General features: G+C 42.5%; 1 protein-coding gene and 1 long non-coding RNA gene across 9 annotated transcripts in view; one reads left to right on the top strand and one right to left on the bottom strand.

Moving 5' to 3' along the window:
* The window catches only part of KLF12 (KLF transcription factor 12), a 279,952-nt gene that overhangs the window by 12,243 nt on the left and 240,453 nt on the right, over positions 1–27,256 (top strand). The window contains exon 1 of one of the 8 annotated variants that reach the window (XM_080374424.1): positions 24,462–24,595. The exons of the other annotated variants lie outside the window; for them this stretch is intronic. The gene's annotated coding sequence lies outside the window, so the exon portion shown is untranslated. Of the gene's footprint in view, positions 1–24,461; positions 24,596–27,256 lie in introns of those variants that run through there. 8 annotated transcript variants of the gene reach the window in all.
* On the bottom strand, positions 420–20,103 carry LOC308058536. Its single transcript, XR_013925867.1, has 2 exons — positions 19,990–20,103; positions 420–19,588 (listed from the first exon to the last, which is right to left on the bottom strand). It is a non-coding gene; the product is annotated as an uncharacterized lncRNA (long non-coding RNA).

Raw genomic sequence — 27,256 nt, 5'->3', positions numbered from 1 at the left:
GCTCCTCCCGACAAACTCTTCTCCAGTGCTGCTGCAATGTCTTGGTTTAGGCTTTCAGTGGAGTACTTGACGTAGGCTTGTGCTTTCCTTGGTTGGCCTTGCTACTATTCATGGGGTTTATGTTCTTCAGGAACCACCAGTTTATTAAGATGTAGCCCCTTACAGGCCGCCAGTGGTGTCTAAGGCTCATGCATGGCTTTCCACAGAGCTTTTGAACTTTGTCTTTGGAATACAGCTCTTTGCAGGGCAAAGCAGAAATGTGAGCCTGAAGTGTTTGCAGTCATTCATTAACTTAAAATCCTTTCTCTGTAAAGGCTAATGATGATTTCATTTTTTACTAAAGTGGAATTTTTAGGTGTTGTTTCTTGATCTTCGTCAGTAATGTTGCTCTTCTTTTCTCCATGCATTGTCTATTAGCCTTTTAATCTTTTTTTTTGCTTTCAAGTTTTTTTTTTTTAATGCAGAATTAGTTTCCATTGCACATAGTTCTAAATGTAAAAAGCAGCCATGCCTTAATTTATATTTTCATGTTATAGATTACATAGCCTGTTACAGGTCCCTGGAGTGCTGAATTTCTGCTGAAGATTTATTGCAGTGGTTCCTGAAAACACTGTGGTGAAGCAGTAACCCCTTGGTTTCTGGGTCGGTGCAGTAGACAGCTGGAGCTGCACGTGGTGTCCTGGTGCTGCTGTCTTGTCTCGCGTTTGGGAAAACTTGGGGTACCTCACTTCACAAGTTACCATGTGGAAAGTGACTCCATTTCTTCTCCATTCAGGTGGGGTTGTCAGGTGCCTTTTGTGTCCCAGTTCCAGAAGAGCAGGACACCTGAGGTTTGAGGTGACCATGATTTCGCTTGCAGTCTAGCAGGAGGGTCCCTTGGGCCTTTTCCTGTCTTTGTGCTGTGAGTGAGGGCTGCCTTTGGTACATGTCCTTGTGTTTGTTCTGGCCCCAGGATACTGGGAGAGTATTTCTTCCCTTTCCCATCTATTTCCCAGTTGTGCTGTTGGGCTCAGGGTGAGTCGCTGTTCTCTGGGGTGAAGACAGGTTTCAGGGGAGAGAAACTACCAAATTAAGGGGTGGAGGGAGGACACAAACAGTCCAAAAAAAGTAAATGTGTGTGTATTTCATTAGTAAATGGTGCCAAAAAGAAAGCCTGTTGTTGCTCAGCAGTGACTTAAGATCTTTTGAAAACTATTTGGTGCTGAACCTACTTTCCATGCAACATGGATTTACCTTATTGTAGCACTAGTTATTACCCACTGAAGATCTTGTCCATTACTAGTATCTCAGTTATCTGCTCTGGAATGCATTTTCTTATACTGCAGACAACTCTGAGACACCTTGTAAGACAGAAATTGTTTTTCACTGCTTGCCATGGAAGTTTGCGTAGCTAACGTGATGCCTGGTACATTGTGTAAAGTGATTCTGCTGTAATGGGTTCATTTTTGTGTGGTTTGAACAAGCCTCTGCTGTAAAATCAAAAAGAGTCTCCTGGCTGCTCCTTCTAGGCTTGATGAGTAGCTGCAGGTTTATCTTGTGTGTTGGTCTTGAATGTGAGTCTTTGTAGGTTGTAGATCTGTGCTGGATGCAATAAACTTTGTTAGAGCCAAAGTCCATGGATTTGGCTTGATGCCTGTTAGATCAGGAGGAGGTTGAGGTGTTTTCCTGAAGGGCTGATGTGTCTCCTGTTACCGTAAGCCACCAAAGAGCACCTGTGTCTTACCCAGTGTTGAGTTTCTCTGAGTAAACAAAACGCGACATCCTGAGGAACTTTGGATATGTGTTTTGTGTATTAAACAATTATCGAGGGCATCTTGTAGGTAGATGTGAGCAGATATAAGGGTGAGATGTGTATTTTTCTAGTGTGGATACTTCTGGTAAAAATTCAGTCTTCGATTTTTCAGCAGGGATGTTTGGACACATAATGCTTTTAAGTATGTAGTTTAAAAGCATGTTAGCTAGCTTTTTGAAACAAGTCTTGCAGAACTTCTAACAAACAGGAAAATAGATTTCTTTGTTGCTTTGATCTGTCTTCAGTGTGTAAGAGCACAAAAACGTTGTTACAGGCATTTTGTTTTAAAGTTTTAAGTCTTCACATTTATCAAAGTGGAATTCATAGATTTGTTATTTCTACTTAATGTCAGGCTTTACAATTTTCCTCGTCTCTTCTAAAGACAGAGGTATTATGTCATTGCTGCTTCGCTGGTAATCTTGTTTCTTTCCAAAGATCCCATTGACAAAATTACTTTGAGTATATTTTGTGCTTCTTGCCATTTATTTTATGTCTGTGGGATGCAGTAAGCTGGTCATGCCTTAAATTGATTTAAGTATCTGTGCAATAAGAAAAATAAAGAAGGGGGGAAAAAAAGAAGTAAGCTGCGTCCGATTATCACATGCTACTCTGTCCCTAGATTTGGTCTCTGTCTTTATTAACGTTTGAACTTTCCCATGAGATGCATAATGTATTTTTAGAGAGGGTGGTGAGATATGTTCAGGTGTCCATAGGTGGTGTACTGGCTGATAATTGGGAAGTCATCTAAGTGTGCAAAATGAATGTAATGCTGTTTACCCTGGACACTTTTCAGATCTGCTACTGGGAAAAATACCTAGAAAAGCTGAGTAATACAGGGTCTATTAGACGTGTGCTTCAGATGGTAAAGTCCACAGGGATTTCTGTAGATGCTTGCTATGTAGCTTCAGTTGCTTCTGCAGGCTAATGTGTTTTTTTGGAAGACATGAGGAAAAGTGTGACTTCTTTCCTTCATCAGACCAAGAGTAACTTCTATGAGCCCTGTAGCCATGAAAAGTATATTGAAAGGAGACTGTTTGCAAGAGGTATTACCTACTTGGTTTCCTTGGAAACGTGAAACATGATTTACAAATATTGACTTGAGAAAGCTGCAGCTTAGAGGAAATCCTAAACTGTTGGTTCAGGCTTTTAAACTAGTATCTCTAAAGAGTTTAGGCCATATTGAAAGTCACTTCATGTCCATGAAATGATAATTCTGGGTTTCCATGTTTCTTGGTGTAATAGCTAATTCTGGGTGCTGAAGGACTGGAAAGAACCTGTGATAGTTTTACTGGGTAAGGAGTGCTGAACTGGGATCCTTGGCTCCAGTTTCGCCTGTGTGAAACAACCCAACTCGTGCTGGAGTTAACAAATTAATGCTCCTAAAAATAAGGTTGTTAGTGCCTTACTCCCAACTGATGGACTGCAACCTGGAATGTTCTGGTTTTGATGCAGTTAGACGCTGTAGATCATCATTCATGCCTTGTAAATGTTTCTAAACTCCACAGAGGGTGGTTTGAATGCTCTTTGTTATGTTTCTGCAAGAGACTGTGTGATAAACCTAAGTAAATTACATTTACTGGATAACTTATTTTTATTGTATAGGAATTATCATATATGCTTATTTTTAAAGGCTGCTGATCATAATTTGGTCCTGCTGGGCTTGTTCAGATTTTCAAAACAAAAGCCTCTTTATTCCTGGAGCATAGTATTAGATTATCCTGAAGTTGGTGCTAGGTTTGTGCTGGGGGTGTGGAAAGGGGCATCCACGTGGGAGAAAAAGCATACAGCAGTGTTGCGTACATGTTACGAGTGCTGAGTTGTATACAGAGTGGATAGAGATTGCTTCTTTGTGCTCAATAGTGAGGGACAGGTCTTGGTTTAGTCAATCTGAGGTGCTGCCGACTGTGGTTTTATTTGTGCTTCTCTTAGTGTCAGCGCTGACTTACGCAGTCCCTGTTGCCACCCATCTCCTGTGGTGCCTGTCCCTCTGGCACTCATACTGCTTTCACTATCAGTGGACTGGATTGGGTCAAGAAAGTGCCCCAACTTCTTGGGTTTTACTGATTTATTCTTAACTTGGGTTGTTTTCCCACTTTATCCCCACAAACAGCTATGGCTGTGCAGGAGTGCACCAGGTGGTTGGTGGCCACCAGTGCTTCTGGCAGGAAAGCACCTCTAGTCATTCCCAAAGTTAGAAGTGTGACAGCTTTACATCCCCATTGTGTTTAATCCAGAGGAGTGCCTCCAGAGCAGAGGTGAGATCTTGGATTTTCCTGGGGAAAAGCCCATCCCACGTGTGCTTGGCTGCAGTGCTAGTTGTTTTGTGACTGTGAGAAGATGGTGAGGCACAGTTTTTTAAGGAGCTATGATGTATTATAATGAACAGATGACGTACTTGGAAAGAACATGAGCATTGAAGCTTGTGCTTCTTTTTTAGACTTTGTGTGTCTCAAACCATTGGATTTTTTCTCCAAAATGCATTACATGTTTTATGCAAAATATTATTACGTCTTACAAACTGTGCCTTGCTTGGTGATGACAAAGGTGTTTATGGTGAAGTGGCCTAAGGTAGCCTAAGGATGTGGCTATACTAATTAAGGCAGGATGAATCTAGGTCTGCCTACATCTGGGGCTGCGGGAGGTTTTTTACACTGAAAGTAGGAGGTGGGATGCAGCCAGGTGGCTGCACAGGTGCTTGTAGAGGTCAGGTCCTAAATGTCCAGAGGCGTTGGTAGTGTAGGCAAGTAAGGACCACCAAAACCTATAGGTCAGTGTGTCACAGATAAGACAGCTATATCTATGGGCTATATGTCTTGTGGGATATAACAGTAAGAGCAAATAGGTGACCACAGGAGCCCTCAGTGCATGGGCCAAGTGATGCTGCTTTTCTCATCAAGCCAGTTTAATTGAGGAGAAAGGCTTTGTTAAATGCTTCTGTAAATAATGCTTAACATCCTTAAGGTTACAAGGATGTTTGTCCTCACGTGGGTGCTAAGGAAGAAGGATTCAGCTGTATTGTTTTTCAGTGGCTGGTTCTAGCAGATGAAGGCAGCTTGCTTTTGATTTACCACCTGCAATGGCTGTGGATTACAATGGATTACAGTGGCAGAGGCTGTGAGATGTCAGGAAGATTAATGAATGGGAGGAGGGAATTGGAGAGATCTATGGAAAGAGAAAGTGCATATGTGGAAAAGGCATAGTGGAAAATGACAGTGATGCAGAATCCCATGGAGACTCCTGCTGTTGGCAACTTGTGTACAGAAGTGTTACGGTGAAGAAGAGGTCAGTAAATCAGAAAAAAAAAAGGTTTGGTTCGTGTTTGCAGAAGGAAGGCTGAGAAGGGGAAGTGCTTGAAGTGCTTGTTGAGTCTTACAATGGGATGTTTTTTTGTTTGTTTGCTTGTTAATCAAAGCAGAAGGTAGAGCTCTATATGGCTGAAGGCAGAACAGCAGGTATACAGAGTCATTTGTTGAGGATCATGAACATGCATCAAAAAATGAGTATGGTGGTTTAGGATGCCAAACAGATACTAACAGAAAAGGAAAATAAGTATGACCTGTGGTTCTTTGGGTCACCAAGTAAACTACAGGGATTAACTGCGAAGTCAGTCAAGACAGGAACAAGGATTTGCAGCATAAGAGTTCTACTAAAATGATGATTGTTTTTATATGAAGACATTGTGCCAATGAAATTCAGTTTGTGTACTGCAAGACTGATTGTAAGATAAATGCCTCTAGATGAAAGCTGGAGAGAAGTTTCTACTCTCTCCTTAAACATAGAAGGAAGAAGGGATAACTGCAGTGAAGATTTATAAATAATTATCAGAAAATGAACAGATGGAAATCTATGAGATGACAGCATGATACTTGTATTTGAAGTTGTATTTGAAGAGTGAGGATTCTTGTGGATTCTTTCATTTAATAATAAAATTAATATCTTCTGAATAACACTCACTTTAAGTCATTAGAATAGTAGCCAACTAAATAAGGTATGCAGCCTCTAAGGCAGCAGTAGGGGGAAAAAAGTATACCCTTAGACCTAATTGCTCTTTTCCATTTTTTTCTGATTTTCTAGGGTGACATCAGTAAATTGGTGGTTGGAAAAACTCAGTCCTGTAGAAACATCAGTTAAAACTATAAATGTTTGCTGTTTTTCTGGCAGAATATTGATACTATTTTCAGCTTTGAACTCCTCATTGTTTCTAGCAAGTGTAGGTAAATTTTAGAACTAGTTATGTGGTATTGATTTAGCTGTTGCTTGTATAATACTGGAGGCTCAGAGCAGCTTTGTGGTGGCTCTAAAGTAGCTTCAACACAGCATCAGTGTAAGTCCTTGGATATGTTGGCTCTTAACCTATGTTTTATTGACTTCTGGCAGTAAGGTGATGAAAGAAGCAAGAGATGACACTAGTCACAGAAAAAGAGAAATATCAATTCAAGTGGAAAGTAAATAGCTCACTCTTACTTGGAAGGACATGGACCTGTTGGAGCAAATCCAGATGAATGCCATGAAGATGATCAGAGGGCTGGAGCACCTCCTATGAAGACAGGCTGAGAGAGTTGGGGTTGCTCAGCCTGGAGAAGAGCAGGCTCCAGGGAGACCTTGTAGCAGCCTGCCAGTACCTAAAGGGGCCCTACAGGAAAGCTGGAGAGGGACTTTTCACAAGGGCGTGTAGCAGTAGGACAAGGGGGAATGGTTTTAAGCTAAAAAAGGTAGACTTAGATTATCTATTAGGAAGAAATTCTTTACTTGTGAGGGTGGTGAGACACTAGAACAGGCTGCCCAGAGAAGCTGTGGCTGCCCCATCCTGGCAGTGCTCAAGGCCAGGCTGGATGGGGCTCTGAGCAACCTGGTCTGGTGGAAGGTGTCCCTGCCTGTGGCAGGGAGGTTGGAACCAGGTGATCTTAAGGTCCCTGCCAACCCAAACCATTCCATGATTCTATAATTCTACTTACTTTCAGCCTGTAATGTGTGTGAATCTCTGACTGTCAGCTGGTTCTCTGACTGGGCATGAGAGCTACAATGTTAAAGCTTTGAGAACAGAGCAATTTAATTTTCTGTAGTCTGATGTGATGAAAGAATGTGTGAGCTGTTTCTGCTAGAGGGAAGATGGAGAATTCTGTCTTCAGCTCCATGACAAGACATTCTTCATGTTGATGCTGAAGTCATCATTGGAAGTGTTCAAGGTCAGGCTGGATGGGGCTTTTGAGCAACCTGATCTAGTGAAAGATGTCCCACCATGGCAGGGAGGTTGGACTAGGTGGTCTTCAAAGGTTCCTTCCAACCCAGCCCCTTCTGTGATTCTAAATGAGAGAAGTTACTATGGAGGTAAGTTGGAGATGTCACCTTCTCTGAATCAGAATCGGTTCTTTCGTGTCTTCCAGCGTGTGTTTGTCACAAAGCTGTCATTGCCACAGGCTGCCTGGGGAGGTCAGAGCCAGCGGGCAAATGGCTTTCTCTGAGAACTGATGGTGGAATTGGCAAGGCCCACAGAGTCCTCTTCACTGTCTTAAAGGAACTAATTATTCTGGACTTGTGTGTCAGATTTACTTGGCCTGGATTCAAATGTGCACCCTGAATGACTTGAAAATAAATTCACCAAACAGCAATATAACAGACTGGGCATATGTAAATGGTGACGTTACAGAAAGAATAGGAAATACTAAGTTTAATAGGGAAAGTTTCATGTGACAAATGAAGTCTTGTACAAAAAGCCTGGTTTTAATGTCATCTTAAAAAAATAGTTAAAAAGCTGAGATACTGGCTGGCAATCCTATTCAGTTAACAAACTGCAGAAGTATGCCTGTGCAAAGTGAGAAATCGTTTGCTTGGCCAGCTTTTCTGAACTGAAACATTAAAGGTGTTGTGAAATACTATAGAATGTACAGATGAGCATATTGTCAAGAAACTCCCTTTGCAACAGGTGATGGTTGCACATAGAATGCGGCTGAGGTGGCCATATAAAAACGAGACTGAAGCTGGTTAAGAGCAGTTGGCCCCATTTCCAAGAAAGATGACTTCCCTGCATACATAAGAGCTTATACCAGACTCTAGGCTTGCTATAGGCAGTTTATACACTGCAGTTCACCTCACTTAGTCATAGGGACAGTCCCAAATTTAAGAATGTTGAGATTTGGGGGACAAGATTTAGGAATCTGGTCTTTATTGCATTATTGTAAATATTTCTCTGTGTGTGGTGGGGTGAGATGGAGGTGGGAATGGAGAGAAGGGAGGGGGAGCATCTGCTTCTTACTGAGCTAAAGTTGTTTGGTTTTTTTCTGAACTGAGTCAGCCATTGAACTGAAAGGAGGAAGAGTTAAGGAGAGAGAAAGTCCTTGGAAAGAGGTGGACAAGCAAGAAAGGGGAGCTGCAGGAACCAATGTTGAACCAAAGGAGTGGCTTTTTGTGGGGGGCTAATGGGAGGGAGAGTGGGCCACGGTGTCTGCAGGCTTCCTAGTGAGTGAGAACTGGTTGGGTTCCCACTTGCCAACTGGTTATTCAGGAGAACAGTGAATAATAACAGAGAAGATCCAAGGACAGCAAGGCTCAGGTGTATTCAGGTAATAACAGGGGATTAAGGAATAAAGTTGTGCTTCTTGGAAGAGTTAAACTGTTGCAGGCGCTGCGGTTGCAGTGACAGGGTACTGCCTGCCTTCTGTGCGGGGGGAATACTGAAAATACGCATCGGTGGGTTTCATAAGTCGCACCTGAAGAGCCTCTGCAGAGGTACACATGTGTTGCCTGGGTGTAAGAGCAGCTCTTTTCCCAGAGCTGTGCACCTGTGCAGCATCTGGCCCTTTTCTCCTGATTCTGTCCCCCTTCCTGTTTGGTAGCAGAAGTGGCTCTGTTCTTGGGGAAGTCTGGAGAGCACAGCTCGCTGAACCAGAGGCTGGAGTGGAGATGCCATACAAATAGACAAAAAATTGTGGCGGGGGGGGGGAAAAAAGTGCATTAATCTTGTATTTGCTGGTGTAAACAGTGAAGTTTCTCAGTATTTATACAGTAGATAGAGGAGGATCTATTAAAGGAAATAAACCACTGCATGTCAAAATCTAAAACAGCCACTGAGGGATTTTTTGGAAACAACTGTACTTTAGAAAGTGAAGTCCTTTAATTTGCAAGCAGCAGGAACATTGCGTAGCGGAGTTTCACTCTCGATACAAGTGGATACCCACTTCTGTCACTAGCAGCTTTTTGCATGGGGAGTGTGTTAGTTCAGTTAAGTGTGTCCTGAATGTCACTGTAGCTAAACTGAAGTTATTCCTTCATAGTTTCATCATACTGTTTGGATTTGTAATAGTGAAAAATTCTGTAGTTTTTAGATGCACTGGGGGCTTTATTTGCTGACTTCTTTTCTTAGCTACTTAAAGCTAACTTTTCCTCAGGGTTTTAAAGACTTTATGCTTGGTTAGGGTGTAGCATAGATGGTTGTACACGTACAAGTTGCTGACTTGCATGGTTTATCATTGTGTCTGGGCTTCAAGTTAAAATAGTTGATTTTTTTTTTCTTCTTTTGACATAAAAATGTAAGCAGAGTTTGCTTCATCTTCAGTGCAGCAGGTAAATAGAGGCCTCCATTCACATCTGTAACTGCGTTGTCTTAAAAAATGCAGGTAATGCCAAAGGATTGAAATAACAGGCTCTGGTGCATTGTCTGCATTCATTTATCTGTGTAAAGCGAATAGGTAACTTAAATTGGAAGAAAAAAAATCCTGCAAAACTGAAAATATAGGAATTCGGCATTGTTCATTCTGCCCAAGTATAATATGTAGAAGAAACTGTTGATTCAAGCTTACACTTGCATTCTTTATAACATACTAGGAGTTCCTTCTGTCTGGTTGCCAGCTTTTCCCTCTTAATTAGTCTCTGTGTGTATAATTTTGTTCTCCTTTTTTTGTGGCCTTGTTATGCTGTCCTTGTTTGGATTTTGAAATCTAACCAGGTAATTGAGTAACAGCCTTCTCCAAATTCACTTAACAGTGACTGAATTCTCCTGTAGCCCCGCTTTCCCATCTCTGGTACAAATTAACAATGCAATAGCCTGCAGAGAAAGATAAAAGGCTGGGGAGCACAGGAGTGTAGATGAGGGCTTTCCTTTCGCATCTCTGGTATGGGTTGTCTGTATGAATCTGGGAAATGGTCTTAGCATTCATTCTTCACTTATTCAAATATTGATAATACTTGAGGGAGAAGAGTGTTCTGGTAAAGGTACTAAAACTAGAGGTTACATTAGACTGGCTTGAGACAGTCTGGGTGTTTTCTAGAGGTGTAGGTTTTTTTCAGCTCATTTATTGAAATAGTAAAGTTACCCTGTGGGTAAATTTTCAGGCTATCTGAAACTGGGTACCAGAAATGTGTGTCAGTTTTTGAAACAGTTCAGCCACTGGTGTTAGTTTTCATATGGAGACATTGAAAAATGGTGTGCATATATTTGTAAATAAACATAGGATAGTTAGAAGAAGCAGTATTTATAGATGGCTATCCTTAAAAGTAAGTAACTGGAGACGATTATTACCTTTTTACATCCGGGAGTGAACTGAGGGGCAACCAACGAAATTTCTAGCTTTGCATCCTTTGCCGCTTTGCGCACCAGGCATTAAAGCTTGGTTTAATGTCAGTGCCAAGGAGGTAGTAGTTATGTTTTTTCAAAAAGTGCTCCCTTCATTACCATTTATACAAACTGTGAGTGGTATAAGATGCACCTCACATCATGTCACTTCAAAGAATTATGGATTTTATGTGGATAATGGTTTCAAACAGATGAAAATGTGATTCAGGTTTTAACTCTTGCACATTGTAGCATAGTAGTGGCAAGGAGCTGAAATCTTGGAGAGACTAACTCTGGGGACTATGTGATTTCTGTCAGTGATTCTACTAGAATGAAATGAGGAAGAACAATTTTGATCTTTCTCTCCAGTTACCAAATATATTGAACACTTACCGTATTAGTGCATCAGTACTCTGTTAAACTAAAATTAGAAAAAATAGCTTTAAAACTTTACTGTCTTTATACTGAATTGTAGCAGAGCTATAGTGGATCCAAGTGGATTATTGCTGTTCAGTAAGTCTTTCAGAAAGTGTATGACTAATTCAATCAACTTGTTCACCGAGATCTTTCTTACAGGTTTGTTGTAATTAAATTGGTACCGAAGCACACTTCAATTTTGTTAATAGTAGTGCCTGATCAGAAGGCCATGGAGAATAACACAGCGTACATGGGTGGTCCCTTTGAAGAGAAGCCGAGCTCCTCATTTGGGTCTATCCAAAGACTCTGTGACTGTAAATTGTTTAATCTGCTTGGAGAGCACAAAAGCTATTCAATTATGTTAATCAGCAGTATTCCATCATCAGAGTTGAGCTGTGCTTTTCTTGTTCTGTTGGAGAATATTGCCCATAAATAAATCATAAATGTTTAATTTTCAAATAACTTTTGTTTTATTTGTATGAACCGTGGTCATAGGTCAGGATCCCCTCATGATAGGTGGTCCACAATCAAACTTCTAAGAGTCTTTAGGGTAAGACAGCTGGCAGTAGTTGGACACAAGCAGACTAACAGGGGAACACACAGGAGAGCACTGCAGGGGAGGGGTGTGTGTGTGTGGGATACTTACCACAAATGAAAACAAACAAACAAATAAAACCCCAAGCAAGTCAAAACAAGTGGAAAAACAACCGAAGTCTTGGCACATCAGCATTGTGGAAAAGGAAGTTTAAGGGGGACGAATTCTTCTTTTAAGTGACTACAAAATGCACTGTACTGTGTGTGAGTGTGTGTGTATATAAAATACATATAGAACAGGTATTTTAATATACTTTTATATATATAAATACAGTCATTTTATATATATATATTTATATATATAAATAAATTTCAGTGTGTGTCACCCGTCCTTCATTTGATTATTTCTGTGCTGTACAAGAACTGCCTTGGTCTTTCCTAGGTGTTTATGTCATTTCAGTACAAGTGGTGCTTGCACACAAATGAGCCCGTAGCGGTGATGGTTCACCACTCTCTCTGGTTCTTTGCTCTTCTTGACCAACCCTTGTTTCTTCTTTATACTCAGAAAGCAGCTCCTTGCATCAAATCTACCTGAGATGTATCAAGATAAGTTTATCCTTATCTTTAAAAACCCTTTACAACACTTTACTGTTGTGTGGTTGTTTTTTTTTTTTTTCTTTTCCCCTCACGTCTTGTCTTTGTTCGTTATGGTCATTTGTTTTCCTCATATTCCACCTTACTCATTAGTATCCAGCCAAAGGGATACCTGCATATAAAGCTGTCATCTTTGGTTAAACTTTTTATTTCTCAAGGAGATAACTTTTTCCCTTATTGCGTGATGACTATCTTCTGGTCTCTGTGTCTCTCTACTATGCCATTCTTGCTAGACTTTGAGGCCTCCTGGGTACAGACTTTATCTGGAGTTTGGCTTAATGATGGGTACTCAACCCCACCCCTCCTTTCCCCCAACCTGCTAACCAGCCCATCAGTAAAAGTTATAAAAGATTTAAGATTGCCTTGAGGCTGGGTGAGGGAGATAGGAGGCACTGAGGTAAGGACTTGGCTCCCCAGGTTCACTCACTGCGGGGAGCACATCAGCTCCACCGGTGGGCAGCTTCTGTGCGTTCAGCACACTTCTCATGCTGGTGCTGTAGCCTCTGTGTTGATGAGGGGGGGATACTTGGAGGCAGGATTGGTCCTGCTGGGTTTGCAACCCTGTGGGCAGGAGGGGAGTTTTTTGGTGGTCTCTGTTGAGCGGAGGAGAGGGCTCCCAGCAGTGAGAGTGGGAGAAGCAAAAAGTGATGCTGTCTGATCAGCATCTGACATTAAAAAAAAAAGGGGGGGAGAAATGATGATGTTAACAGTTTAATGGCAGCTGAGAGGTTCTTGCAGAAGTCTGGTAAGTTTATGACATTGTTGATAATAACATGCAAATCCTCATGCTTAACAAATCTTTAGTATGCTATCAGGTGACATTAGCAACTGACATGGTGCTTAACTCTTATGCCACAGCACGTATAGCTGAACAAGAAAGGTAAAAAGTAGGTTTCTTCAAGTCACATTTTTGGCTGAAAATGCCATCAAAGAAGTTAAATGTTTTTGGTTGTTTGTTTTTGTTTTTTTTTTTTTTTTTGTGGTGTGTTGGTGTGTTGTGTTGTTTTTTTTTGTATGCGTTACTGCATGTGTAAGGTATCGTCAGGCAAGACTGACTTGCCCAGGACTGGTTCCACGTCTGAGATGTTTTCTGTGATGTGCTGTAATGGCTTTGTCCCTGTGGTTCCATGGTGCTGCGTTTTGTGCTGGAGCTCTGGCATCCTGCGAGGTGGCCTCTGCATGTCCATGCTTCAAAGCTTGCTTCTTCCCACCTTGATTCACGGGGCAGCTGGGGCGCTGAAATTGAATCCCACTGTGTTGGAAGTAAACAAGAAATCAGTTGTGGACTGTTTTTAGAGAAAACATTGTGGACAGAATTTCCTCAAGGAACCCTGAACAGGATTTGGTACTTCTGTCTGTCTTTGGGGGAGGGAGCAGGCGGGAGAGAGGAGGCAGCACTGGTTGCTGGAGGATTTGTATGCATTTCAAGGATCACTTGTATTTTCACAAATGTTAACTGATGGCTTTGTTTTTCAGATGCATGGTTTGAAAATGGGGCAAACAAATTCCTAAAATTGCTTAGATAGTTTCAGAAGTAGAATTTGTTCTGGAGTTGGTGGTGGGTCTGCTACATCTCTGATTTTTCACTTCCATTTTTCTGTGCCCTTCAGTTGTCTTGTATGTGTGTGTAACTTCAGTAGGAATTAGAAACTTGGAAAAGTTCAAAGTCGAAATTTTTCCAGAACGTGACCTCCACTGTTTCAGGCATAAGCAGGCTCTGGCAGATAGATATCTTACTTGGCAATTATGTCTGCTGAGCGTTAACAAATGGAGCAAGGTACTAAAGAGCTTTTAATGCTTGCTTTGAACAAGTTGATAAAACGTGGTGGAAAGAAGCCAGAGGAGATGAATTGAGTGCGGTTTGTTAAAGTTACTGCAGCAAATCGCAGTAGTTTGAGTGTTGCCCATCAGCCTCGTTATCCTGTTTTACTCAAAAGTAACCCTGCTGCACTGCAGAGAAGTGGAAATACTTTGAGTCCTACAGTACGTGTTTCTCCTTTACCTTCCTGTATGCAGTGAACACCAGTCCTTAACACCGTGTTACACTGAGCTTTTGGCAGCATTCACCGAAGGCTTCATGTTGTCAGTGGGGATCAGTCGGAGCCAAGTCCCCCGTGCAGACCGCAGGAAGGTGTGCTGGTGGTGGCAGATGTCCCTCACCGTGCTCTGTACATGTAAACATCAGAAAAGAAGTTATGCCAAGCGCACTTTGCCAGGAAACTCAAACTTCTTTGTTTTTTACTTAATTTTGGCTTGAAGAACAAGCCTTAGATGTAAATATCGGAGATTGTTCCACTAGCAGTCCTTGACCTGTGTCTGCATTCCCCTCTCTGTCCCTAGAGGAATTGAAGTCCTAAGTATTTTGTGCAAATGATGGTTTCTCTAGGTTGTTCTTGTCCAAGTGCCAAAGTAGTTTCTGTCACCTTGCAGGCTGTGGGAGTGAAAGTAGTTTCCCCTACGTTCAGTCACTGCAGTTAGGCATCTTGTTTAGCCTAGCTGCCTAGATGCCTTCTATCAGCAGTGGTAGACAGAAAGATCTCCAAAGGATGTTTCCTCCTGCTAGATAAAGAAATGGATCTTAAAGAGGATAAATTGCTGTCTGCAGGTGGTTGTCTTTTTCCTTAACTACAGAGGGAGCCTTGGACTGCTAGCTTTAGTTAAGAGTGTTTAGATAGATAACATTAGGTGAGCTGAAATTCACCCTTAGTTTATAGCACAAGTTGAGTAGTTGAGGTAGCCTTTTTTCTGCATTATCCTCCTCAAACAAGAGGTTAATGCAGAAAGTGTTGAATAAAATACACTAGGAAAATGCTATAGTTGTGGTACATGATGTATCCCCACAACAAGGTCCGAGTAAAGGACCTTTTTTCCTGAAAACTCAATCTGCCTAATATGCAATGTATGGTTGTCAAATCTGTCAAGGACTGTAGCATGGGAACATGTGTGTGTAAATCGTCTCTTTACACCCTTTTCTTTCCTTGCTCTGAGTTCCTGTCCATCTGTTTCATGATTTAGTGGAGTTATTCAGTGAAATACTTGCTTTTTTCTTTCTCTTTTCTCTGAATTTCTTCCCCATTCCTTCTGATCCATCTCTTTCTAAATCAGGTTTATTCCTTCATGTTTTCCTTTCACCCACCTGTAAGTGTATTCAGTCTTGACTGGAAAAGGGGCATGAAATGGTGGTCTTCCTCTCCTCCCTCTGAAGAGTTTATCTGGCAAGGTCATGAATTTCCTTTATTCCCAAGAGCAGCTCATAAAGGATAGATTTCTTCTCCCAAGCGCAGTGAATGTGAAGAGATTGCCAGAGCATTGTTCTTCTAAATAGCTTATTTTTCTTTGTGAATGGACCCTTCCCCCCGGCTATTTTTAGAGCACTGATTAAGTGATAATTTAAATTTGTTTTAGGCTTCCCTGAAATACCCAGTGAGGTAATCCGGTACCCGTTGATTGGTGGGTTTGGTATACTGGGCAGAGCAGCAGCAAGCTCACGCATTGAAGATCGGATGAAAAATGTAACAAGTTTTTCTTGGAGACTGCAGGAAAGCCCTAGCCCATCTCTTTTTCATGTGGCCAGTTTTTAGCTGGGCTGTTTCAGGTGGGAAGAAGATAGATCTCTGTGCTGAAGTGATTGGATCAGTATGTGTGGTTCACATGCAACTTCTGTGAGGCAACACATCGGGTATCCAGAAGCAGGGCTGTGCTGGCACAAGGGGTTTTGGGCGATCCGAGCAGACAGCTGTAGGAGGAGGCAAGCCAACAGGCTCTGCTGAGGCTGACATTGCTGGACCCCCTCACACAGAGTGCTGTGTCGGTGTGGAGGAATAAGACTTCTGGAGATCCATTGTCATTTCCCCCCAGCTCCTCCAAGGCACAAGCTAAGTGTTTTGTGCTTCTCAAAGCACATGGAGATTTTGGTATGTAGGCTTGGTGAGGCTGGCCAGCCTGACTTGCTGCCTCCCTGAGGAATCCTTTCCCCCTTCATTTGTTGCAGCTGCGTTGCTTTCCAGCTGCTGCATCTCTCTTCTCTGCCTGCGAAAGGCTTGTAACCCTTCTCAACTGACTTCTCTCCTTAGCTAGAATGTTGATACATCTCCAGCAGAGTCTCTGTGCCCTCAGCAGAAGTGTTACTTTCTGTGGCTAGTAGTTTAGCATTCAGTGGCGCAGTCGCAATGTCAGCCTGGGGTTGTAACACTGGCATCATTTGTGCCACTGAGCCATTTCAGTGGGCTGTGGGCATAACTGGTGTGAACTGACTCCTTGGTGGGCAGTTCCCAGCACTTTTGCAGTATTTAATTGCTGGTATCCCCACGTGTGTGTTCTTTTAGTAACAGTTTCTAGGTGATATACAAAGCTTGCTTCACCTTAGTCCTGCAGTGATCCTGTACTGCTGTGACAGCCCATGTGGCTGGAGACACCTGAGCAGTTCTGTCATGTTCTGGGCTGTGGTCATCCTGATCCTGGGTGGCACTCATCTGCAAATAACCTACCAAATGAATTGCAGCTGAAATTTCCACCTATGCTGTTGGGCTTTGGGATTAGTTTCTTTTGCAGCACAAAACTCTCAGAAGTATTCACAGGAAAGGTACAAACTGTGAAAGTATCCACAGAAGTCAGATAGCTGTAGTCAGTAGAAGACTGCACTCACAGGGTAGCCCTGAAGGATTAGGTTGGGTTTAATTGTTTTGTTAGAAGTAGAAATACCTCCTTAAGAACCCTTTCTTTTGAAGGTTTACCTGTAGGCACAGGTTGAGGTGGCTGTACCGTTCAGTCGGGTTAGTCTCTTTGCTGTGTGCAGGCCAGACACTTTAAAATAGTAAAAAAGGATTTCTTTCCACAAGTTCTTCCAGGTATGTTTGGGTTGTACTGAGTCTGAGGGCTCCATCTGCTTTTCATTCATGTGTTGGGCCATCTCCAATCTGCAGTTCTGTACTTGAGAATCTTCCTATTGCTTTTGTGGTGATCTGCCTACTGAGTTTTCCTTGTCACATGGCAATCTGCTTCATTTGGTTTGTTTTTGTTGGAGATCTGCAGATGGCTCATCTAGGCTAGAAAAGTCCCCTTTCTTGTGGCTCTCACCAGCCAACAGCAGCAGGCTTGGACGATGGCCCAGATCCCAGCTGGTCAGGCCCTGATGTGGCCAGCTTCCATGTATGGGGCACCCCACTAATCTGCAAACAGATGGCTTCTACCACAGTTACAGCTCAGTGCTGGTAGACCCCAACCCTTGGCCATGTCTTACAGTGGTCACTAGCTCTGTCATGGTTACATGTAGTCCTTCAGCGGTCAACAGGATGTCAAAAACAATTTTTGCTACTGTGGGAGCCAGGACCTCTGAGCTGCTTATAGTGAAGTTACTGGATCAATATGCCCAGTCTGTGTAACAAAACAAGAGGAAGAAAGTGCTGTCCACAGTTGTCTTAGTCCTGCTTGCTTTATAAGAATAGTTTAAGGGTCCCTCTTGGTGGGAAGTAGTATGAAGGCTTACGCAGCCATGAGATAAATGACCAGGACACCCTGCCATGCTGCTGTGATGATGACTTTCTGGCATGAATGTCACAGCTGCTCTTCAGACCAGTTCCATGTCCAATTCCTTCCTGCTTCCTGGCCTTTTGGGATGGATCTAGGTGGGCTTCTTGGTCTTCTGGTGTTACTCCTCAGTCCTTCACCCTGAGGAGCTCCTGCTTTCTCTTATAGTCCTCTCCCAAATGCCTTGATTCCCTTTAAAAGGAGGTTTTTGAAGGCCAAAGTGTGAAAAACTTGAAATACTGTGTTAACCAAATACAGGATGCAGGCCGAAAGCATCCACCCAGATGAGTTATACTCCATTTCAGTGGCGGCAGGAAAGCTTCATATACTAAACACCCAAAGATCAGACATGAGATGGGAATTAGTTATGGGATTGGCAGTTAGTGATGGCATCGGACTCTAGGCCTGTCCAAGTCCAGTAAGTGTGTTCAGTTTCCTTTCCTTAATAAAATTGCTGTCTCCATGTGACATATGTTGGATTTTGATCTGCCACCTGTATGTACCAAATATCTTTAAAAAGAGCAAAGCACAACCCACAGAAGTATTTGGAGCTGATGCTCTTCTCTTTTTCTTCCTTTTTCTGTACATCACCGTTCCTCCTTTTAGTGTAATTCCCCCCTTTTCTTCACAGGGCTCTTCCTTTGCAACTTCAGACCATCAGTGGTAGAAAAGTAGGCTATGCTTCCACATCATGACAGCCCACAGACCCTCAGTATCGTCTCCTCAGGGAATGTGCCAGGAGCACACTACCCCTGAGATGCTGCTAGTAGACGTCCGTTTGGGAAGAAGCAGGTTGGTCCTCTTACGACCTTCTAGAAGTGCTCTTCAAAAGTGATCTTTTGTGTATGACCTCTGTACTAAGCATTTACAGGCTGTTGTACCAGCAGTTACAGGGAGGGCCATCAGAAATAAGCACTTTTGTCTATTCAGACCACCCATGTCTTTATTTCTGGATATAAATAAATAATGAGTTAAAATTTCTGAAAGTGTCTTAGTCATTTTGACTTTGAATGAGAAACAGGCTCCGAAACCTAGCAGCTTTTTGCAACAGCTCTGAAGCATCTGAAGGATCTCCTGGCCCCTCCCAGTACGGATGGGGACCCTGTCCCATTCCAAACTGTATCCCCTGGACCACTCGCAGTAGAGACTAGTCCCCGTCCCACTACAAACTGGATCCCCTTGGCCCCGTTGTAGTACAAACTGGGAGCTGTAGCTGAACACCCCTGAGCCTGAGGATGGCAGGGAGTGTGCTGGTGTTCGGTTTAGCGGTAGGCAGCCCTGCGAAGAGCGGGGAGTTGGACTTGATGATCCCTTATGGGTCCCTTCCAATTTGAGATCGTCTATGATGCTGTGGAGAGATGATTTGGAAAATGACCTACATGGTAGTAGGATGGTTAATTTAGGTTTCTCGCATAAACTCAGTTCAAACCTTTTTGCCCTATGAAACCTCCTTTTGTATTGGCACTTCTGGCTGCCTGGTGACCACCCATGGGCCCCAGTTGCAATCTTATGTGAGTGACTCGGTGTCCTTGGTAATCTGATCCTGGAAAGGCGTGGACTAGTCCTGGGCCAAAAAAGCATGTTGACTGTGCTATGTGATCTGTAAACGCGATTGCAGGTTGCTGCTCCTCTGTGGCTTGGTGTGCACAAGTGGGGTGCTGCAGTCCCCTGAACCACAGCTCTGCAGGCTTGGGCGGTTGGGGTAGGGAGGGGGATGTGGCTGTGACAGCCTCTGCACAAAGCCTGGAAGGCTGGGCTCTGAAGTTGTGATGCATTGCAGGCATTTGCACTCTGTGCTGATTTGTGCGTTGAGATGTAAAGCATCGATTGTGATGTGATTTATGGTCTTGCTTTGGAGCAAAGCTTACAGACAGATGTTCTTATGAAGAGCTTGCTGGTATACATTTAAGTTTATTTAAGAAGGTTTATTTAACTTCAGTCATCTACTTGAGTATTTTATACTGTTTAGCTGAATCTCCATCTCCTCCAACTCCTAGGTGCATCACAGGTGGTCAGGGGTGATTCCATTCTTGCAGGCTTGTCTTTAACCATCCTGTTGGGTTTTGGTGTGCCCCGTAGCAATTTACATCTGTCTTGCGAGTCTGCCTCTCCAGAGTCTCCCGGTGTTATGGCAGAACAGCAGCAGTGTGAAATTTAGTCTTGTCAGTTTTGGGGCTGACCCCGGGTTTTCTAGACAGGAACACTTTTGCTCTGAAGTGGTGTGAGGTACAACAGCAACACTGGGAGCATTTCTGTAGCTCATTGCTACACTCTATGCTTGCTTGTGTTTGGAAGGGTTTTTCTGCAGTCATGACTTTCAGGTTTTCTTTTTCCTCATAGGGAAGATTAGGTTCTGTAGAACCAGATGACACCCATGAAGGTTTCCTACTCACCAGGTGTGGGCAGATGTGTAGATTTTTCAGTATTTGTGTTCAAAAGAGAATTTTTTCTTTCTGCTCCCCCCGCCCCGTCAAAATGAAAGTGAACATTCAGGCTTAACCAGGAGGAAATAGTAAACCCACCTTTTTCTACCCAGGACCAGACTGCTGCTTCTGCCAGCTGGCCTCTTTGAGAGAGACAGCGAAGTTGTCAAGCCCATCTATTTTCATCTCCTGACACAAGTGCACTGAAGCAGCTGGAGGTGCAGGCACATAGCAAGCAAGGAAGGGAGGGAGGGTTTTATTTTTTGTTCCTTTGCTCCCCCAGCAGCAGCAATTTTTTCTTGCTGATTGACAGCATCACCTTTTCAACCCTGTTGAGGTTTTGGTAGATGAAGTGCTCTGGAGGGACTGGAAACATCTCAGCTAGAAGTGTTGAAGGGGCACCTCAACATTTATCGTCTGAAGGAGCTGGTCTCAGCCTCACATGTGCATGGCTCTGTGTCAGGCAGCAGCCGTTGTTGAACTGACCAGGTCACCATGGGTAGGTGAAATGGTGACCATCAGGGGCTGCAGGCAGCATCCTTGATTTAAACAACAACATGGAATTTTTTTTGACCAAGTAAAGGTCAGAAATACCAAAGCTGCTATTAGCTGACTCAGTCCTGCAAGAGATGATCAAAAAAGTGGTACTACTAGAAGTAGGACACACATAATTTATAATTTATCAGCAGAAAGGAAAACACATTCAGTACCCTGCTGTGCAATAAATGTATCTGCTACAGGATCGCCAAGGAGTGATAAGGTGCTCTGCTTGTTTTTTTAATTCATCTCTCTCTTTTCACCAGGTTGAGAAGAAAGGTCCCTTTTGTTGTTTATTACTATCACTTAATCAAAAGCTTTATCTCATGTGCTTGTACCTGCAGGGTTGGAAGAGTGAACGATGCATAGGACCCTGCCTTGAGGATTACATATTTGCCACCACAGCATATTTAAAGGTGTAGCATGAACTTCATGTTGTGGGCAATTTGTGAAAACTGTTATTTCTGAAACATGAAAATACTAACTGTACGCAGCCTAAAGGAGCAGTCTGGCAGCCTCGGCTGGCTTCAGGAAGGGTCTGGCTGTTCAGGAGGTAAGCACAGAAGTGCTATCTCATTGCAATGTGTAGTTAATGGAACTAGACAGAGCTGTGTCATGACTGCATTCGGGGGTCACGATGGTGAAGGATGCCATGATTCGACCTGGTGTAGCAGGGGAGCCGTGGCAGGAAGCTGCCATATTTATAAGAAGCAGGGTAACCACAATGGCCAGCAGCCCTGAAAGATTCCACTGTGGGTTGCGTTATGAATAGCCGGCACGGCTGCTGTAAACTTGGGTTAAAGAAAATTTAAATTCCAGTGGGAGATGCTGTGTGAAGGAGACGTGAGTTCTGTCTCCAAATAAGAATAAAAATTTCTGGTTCTGTGTTTGTCACAACTGTTTTAAGGAGAAATGCTTCAAAGATAAAACAATTCCAAAACACCAATGAATATTTTTTTAATATGAAATTGATATTGGGGAGAAGTGGGGAAAGACGAAAGTCACGGTCATTTTGGTTTGTTTCAGTAGAAATAGAGAGAATGGGCTCCTTGCAGTCTGCTGCTCGTTTTATAGGGTTAAAAGAACTCTCTTATCAGTGGTTTTGTTCTGTTGCAAGTGGTTTTGTTTTTGTTTTAAAATGCTTTCTGAAAATGATAGGCTGCATTAGCCTGATTCTGTTGAAATAGTCCTGTCTTAATCATTTGGATGCCACGCAAATACATCTTACTTGCAGCCTGATCTGGAATTTAGGTCAAAACTGGTAAAGAACCTCCAAGTTCTGCAGTAATTTTTATTTTGTACAGGATATGTATTTTTTTGTGTAATTAAAGAGAAATTATTGGAAGTTACACACCTCAGTCAAGGTTGAATCTGCCCTAGTGTGATGTGCCTTCTCCAGTGTAGGTAGATGATATTTATGCATAAAGCATCAGAAGTGAAGTTTCCAGTCCCGGTAATGCTAACGAGTGAGGCATATGGGCCAGGATTTTTGGCTGTTGTGTTATTGTGAAGCAAAGTGTCAGTCAGTTTTGCCTTCTAAACATCATTTATGTGAAAATGGTTTAAGTTGCCAAAGATAAATTAAGAATTTTCAGCCAGGCTTTTTCCCTGCTAAGCTGTTTCTACTGTGATGGAGGCGTGGATTTTGCTTTTATATTATTCCTCATAAGAGGTGGTATTAATCAATTTTGAAAAGAAGTTTTGTTTTCTTTTTGGCTTTTCATTCTGCAGCCTATTAATCTCTTTACTCTTTCTAGTCTTGGGTATCTTTTTCTGGTGCTTTACTATGAATGTTCAAAAGGATACTGAACCTTTGTGGTACCAGGCTCAGTCCTGCTTGTTTCTTCCATAAGGACCGACTTCTATGAGATCTCTGCGATTTTGTAGCTCTGAGCTGGGCTTGCCTTGATCCTTGCAGGGCCAAGTACCTGGCTGCCAAAGCTCTGTGCCTTGTGCTGATTCTGCTTTGCCTGTGGCATTGCTCCTTGCTCTCCTCGCCCCTCCCGGGGAGTCAGAAAGGGCAGCCTGTCCCTGCTGCCCTTTGCTAACCTGCCATGGCCTCAGCTGATGGATTGCATAAGTGCTGTGCGTGAAATCAGTGCAGAAAGGAAAGCACCGGGGGCGGGGGGAGCGCAGGGTAAATTGCTGCACGTTTATAGTTTTAGTTCTCACTTGCTGCTTGTTGGCATCCTGTGTCACAGGGAAATCTGATGAAACTTCGCAGACAGTTAATTCTGAACTTGACTGGTGTTATCTGCTTCCTCAGAGGTCAGGAAAGTGCAGAGCTGAGCTTGTTTTGGTCACCACTAGGGTTGAATTACAAGCACGGCATGTGGGTTGGGCAGGTGATGAACTCTCCAGCTGGGGCAGGAGGAACAAAGAGCTCAAAAATCTGGCTGGTCTGCACCTCATTTTGTAACTGAGTAACTAGATTAGCTCCTTTTTATATCATACCTTGCTCTTGCGCAGCATTTACACCTAATGTGGAGTTACGGGTGGTCTAGATTCATGTTGACTTGGTTAAACGTAGCAGTTGCTTTCATAAAATGTCTTGGTGGGTTGTGGAGATGATGATGGCAGTCCCCAAGTCTTGTGATGCCTTTGTAAGGAACATGGGATTGCCTTACATGCGTGTTTTATGTGTTGTTGTAGCTTTTTGGGTAATAAATCTCTCGGGATCAACATGTTTAAGAACCCCTTCCTTTTCTGCTTTTATACCTGTGCTGTTGTGATGAGGGAAGTTACTTGAGCTGGAGTTCTTGCTACATTAAAAGACAGTTATTGGCAACGTGTTTTCCATGGGGAGCTTTGGACTTTCTGAATTTGCCCAGACCTCTGTTTACTGTAGGAAACAGCACAAACCCCTTGTACCTAGTCCTCCTATGAACAAAGGAGATCACTGAGCATTGTAATTTGTGTGCTAAGAAATTAATTTCGCAGCTGGATTGGTTTTTGTCTTTTGACGAGTTCAGTGAACAGTTCCTAGTTGCTGCCTTGTATCTGTAAATTTACCGGACAGGGGAAGTGCTTGATTGTGAAATTCTGATATTTCAGAGCAATGCAAATGTGTAGGGGGCTGTGATACCATTAAATCTGTTACAACAAATGTGTGTATGGAAGAATTAAAGTTCAGAGTGCCTTTTGCATTGACACCCACGCCTCCTGAAAGCCACAAGAGTCTTTTAGGTTTCCTGATTATGTGCTTCCCAGCCTTAAAGACAATCTTTAAGACAGCAATAGCACAAGTAAAATCTAACCACTTAAAGATGTCTTGAATTGGATGCTTTAACTTCTGAGAAGCCCAGCCTCTTCTGAAAGTCTTGTCTGACAGTGCATGTTTTGTTCCATTTTTTGGTTGTTTTTTTGTGTCTGTAGACTCCAGCAGCTGACAAAGCTTAGCCCATAAGACTCACAGTGGCCCAAGATTGCCCTGCGAGGGAGGTGGAGGTGCATTGAGGGTGGACTCCCTTTCTCCTCCATGCCTATGTCTGTCCAGTCCCCAGCACCAGGGTTTTGGTGGAGCACCTCATCTGGGTGAAGAAGCGTGTGTTTGCTTTCTTGTTGCTGTAGCACAAGTCAAGCAACGGTGCAATTGAGTGCAAAGATCTGGTGGCATTCATTTGGATCGGGGAGATGAGAAATCAACAGGCCTGGAGGATGATCCATTTGAGAGATGGGGTGTGAGGGGGTGTGGGAAATAGGTGATGGGGAGGGATGGGCATGCCACAGGGCATGAGGGTCTAGTGCCATGTCATGTCTATCGATGTCCTCCAGTGGAAATGAAGAGGTTTGCAGTCCCTGTGTGCAGCTGGTCCAACCAGGGCAGGTGAGAGCTGCCTGTGAGAGCCTGAGCCGGTGGTTTTTCAGAAGTAGCAGACACCCATAAGAGGTTTTTCTTTCCTCCTAAGCAAAATTTGTTGAGTTCTCTAATAAACTTCTCTCTTGGCTGTTCCCACCTACCTGCCCAGAGCTTCCTGTTTTGGTATTTAGCTTCAAAAGGCATTCAAGGGCTGGCTGTTTGGGGTCAGAGATATAGAACTTAAAAACAGGCTGATAGACCAGAACAAGACTGGATTTTTAGAAGGCCAGAATGACTTCTCCTATCTGCCCTGAAGTCTGAGGGTAGAAATGTGCTGCATCTTAAGAGCCTGCGTACGGAGAAAGGTAAGATCCATTTGCCAAATCACTGAGCAGGTGGTGGGAAAACAGAAATAGCAGTAAGGAAAGCTGTGGGTTATGAGCATAGTGGTGCAAGAAGGTTTACTAGTGCAGATCATTACATGAAATAAGATTTTCAGGAAATAAAAAAAAAAATATCTTTGAGGGTGTTCTGGTGGTGATAGAGAACAGGAATTCAGTTCTGGACATGGTTACCTTTTTGCCTCTTCCTGTGCTTCAAAATTGGACAGAAGGTGGTAATCTTTGTCTTTTCCAAAGCAAACACTGCTTTCTAGGCATAGCCCAAGCATGGAATAATCTGACTGAGTGGTAGGAGCTTCTGGAAGTGACTGTGAGAGAGTTAGCATGGCAGTGCTTGTGTGACCCTGTGGTAAAGACCATCTGATTTAACTCCATCATGAATGGTATTTCCCACTTTCCTTTCTGAGTGTTTTCTGTTCTGAAGACAGAGAGATTAAACTTAATATTACTTGGTGACCAGAAATATCTCCACTCCAAGTGTTCAGATCAGTGATAAGATAGCCAGTTAACAGTTGTGTTATTTTTAGATTACATACAATGCCTGAAAGATGGAATGAAGCCTAAGTGACCCCCTCAGGTCGTGCTGGTGGTTGTTATCAAATACATTGTGGTTGTGTCTTCCTGTTTGGGACTGTTTCCTGTTTGAATGTGGTGGGGTTGCAGCAAGACACTGCTCTGACTTTTTTGTTGGTTCACAGATGCTGAAGAGTGGAAATTGTGAATTATTTTGGGAATGGCAATAACACGAGGGAGGCAGAGCATTCCTTGTACAGTATGTGGAAAATAATTTAGAAGCTCTGAGCTATGTTTCCAGGAACTCAAATTGTGATTGCCTTAAAATACTAATGGAAAAAAAAATAAGGGCAACTGCTTTTATGGTGAGAGATGGTTGAAATGAAAGGAGCATGTTCAGGGGACTACACCTTACAACCAATAGAAAAACCTGGAAAAGCTGGATTTTCCCAAATACATTCCTTTTTCCTAGCCTTTAAGAAAACTGAAGATGCGTGTAGTGTATGTTAAGTTTTATACAGCAAGACATCTTGGATAACATGAGCTGTATCTCCTCTTTTCTTGTCCTTTTCAACTTTTCTTGGTTTCCTGCTACAGACAATCTGTTTCCTTAATGATGCTCAGACTCCTCTGGATCTTGCTCCATGCCTCTTTCCCGAGGTCATTCTCAAATCATCCATGTTCTCATCTATCTATCTAAGGATAAACAAATGTGCAGATGCACGTGGGGGACAAAAGAAAGAATAAAATAACTCCAAATCCCCCAAATGCTGCAGTGCATGTGTGGTTTTTCCCAGGAAAGATTGGAGAGAGACTAAGCTTAAGATGACAGATGTTAGTTATGTTTCATTACCTCCTTTTGGAACATGTGGTACTCATGTACTCAGATACTACGGAGCAAAGGACCTGAATTAATTCCATTTGTTTAAATATCCACATATCTTTTACATTTTGCTTGCTTTATGGTTGGCACACTTGAGATTGTTTTATAACTGCATGATCTTTTTTCCTGCCTGGGGCAAACAATTTAAATGTACTAATAATTCACGTAACCCTTTTTGAGACACACATATTTTTTCTTACCTAGGAACACACATGAAAAAAAAAAAAAACAACCACCAAAGAGCACCAGAATGTTATAAGAGAAGCTTTCTTCTTAGTACATTGGTCTCTGTAGTTGTGAAACTCATTACAAAATAATCACATAAAATTTCTGTGACAAAGATTTGGCTTCTTAATGCCAAAGCATTTCCTGAATTTAGTTGTTACGTAGTCTTTGTCAAAACAGTGGCATTTGTTTTGATTTCAAAGCAGCTCACTCTACAGCTGGAAGAAGTCTGAAACTGTATTTTTGATTCAGGACAAGAAGCTGGAAGGCTAGCGATGCATTCTTCCTTCTGGGACAGGCTTCCTGTAGGAAGCTACTGAACCAGTCCACTCTGTTAATGCTCTGGAAATTAATTAAATTTGGAGATTGTTGCATGAAGGTGGTCTCATGCAGGCTTTATATTTTTTTTATATACATACATATATATCTAAATATATAATGTATAATGTATTTATATAATTTATATGTAAGCTATATATCTAATGCTTGATAATTTAAAAAACTGTTTTAGAAATGAATGGTAGTATGCAAGAGAGAAGTACTTTTTAAAATGCAAAAACAGCATTATGAGAGCAGCTTACAACTTTCTCTTTATATAATTTATGTCTTGGCTTTTGGAATTCAGCGTACATTAGTTGTAGTTCTTATTCTCAGCCATTGTTGAGGGACATGATATGTACTTCAGGGCAGGGAGGTGATGAATAAGAGCTGATCAGGCAGGACCAAATCTGAAGTCTTGTTTGGATTATAAATAATTTTGGTCAGAACATTTGAAATACTCTTGTTCTGCCTGTTGGACAAAATAAAATGAGTTAAAGCAAAGAGCATCTTCAGACCATCAAGGTATAGGTTTCTGTAGTTAAATTCACAAAATAATAACAAGAAAAAGCTTGCATTTGACAATAAATATTTTAAGAGGTAGGTTCTGTGTATTGCTCTGCATAAATTCCAGATATATAGTAGAGGAGGTGAACGGAAAATAAAAAAGAAAATGCTTTAAAGAT

Source organism: Falco punctatus (assembly GCF_963210335.1).
Source record: "Falco punctatus genome assembly, chromosome: 2".
Classification (NCBI taxonomy): Eukaryota; Metazoa; Chordata; class Aves; order Falconiformes; family Falconidae; genus Falco; species Falco punctatus.
This window is presented reverse-complemented; position numbering and strand designations above follow the sequence as displayed.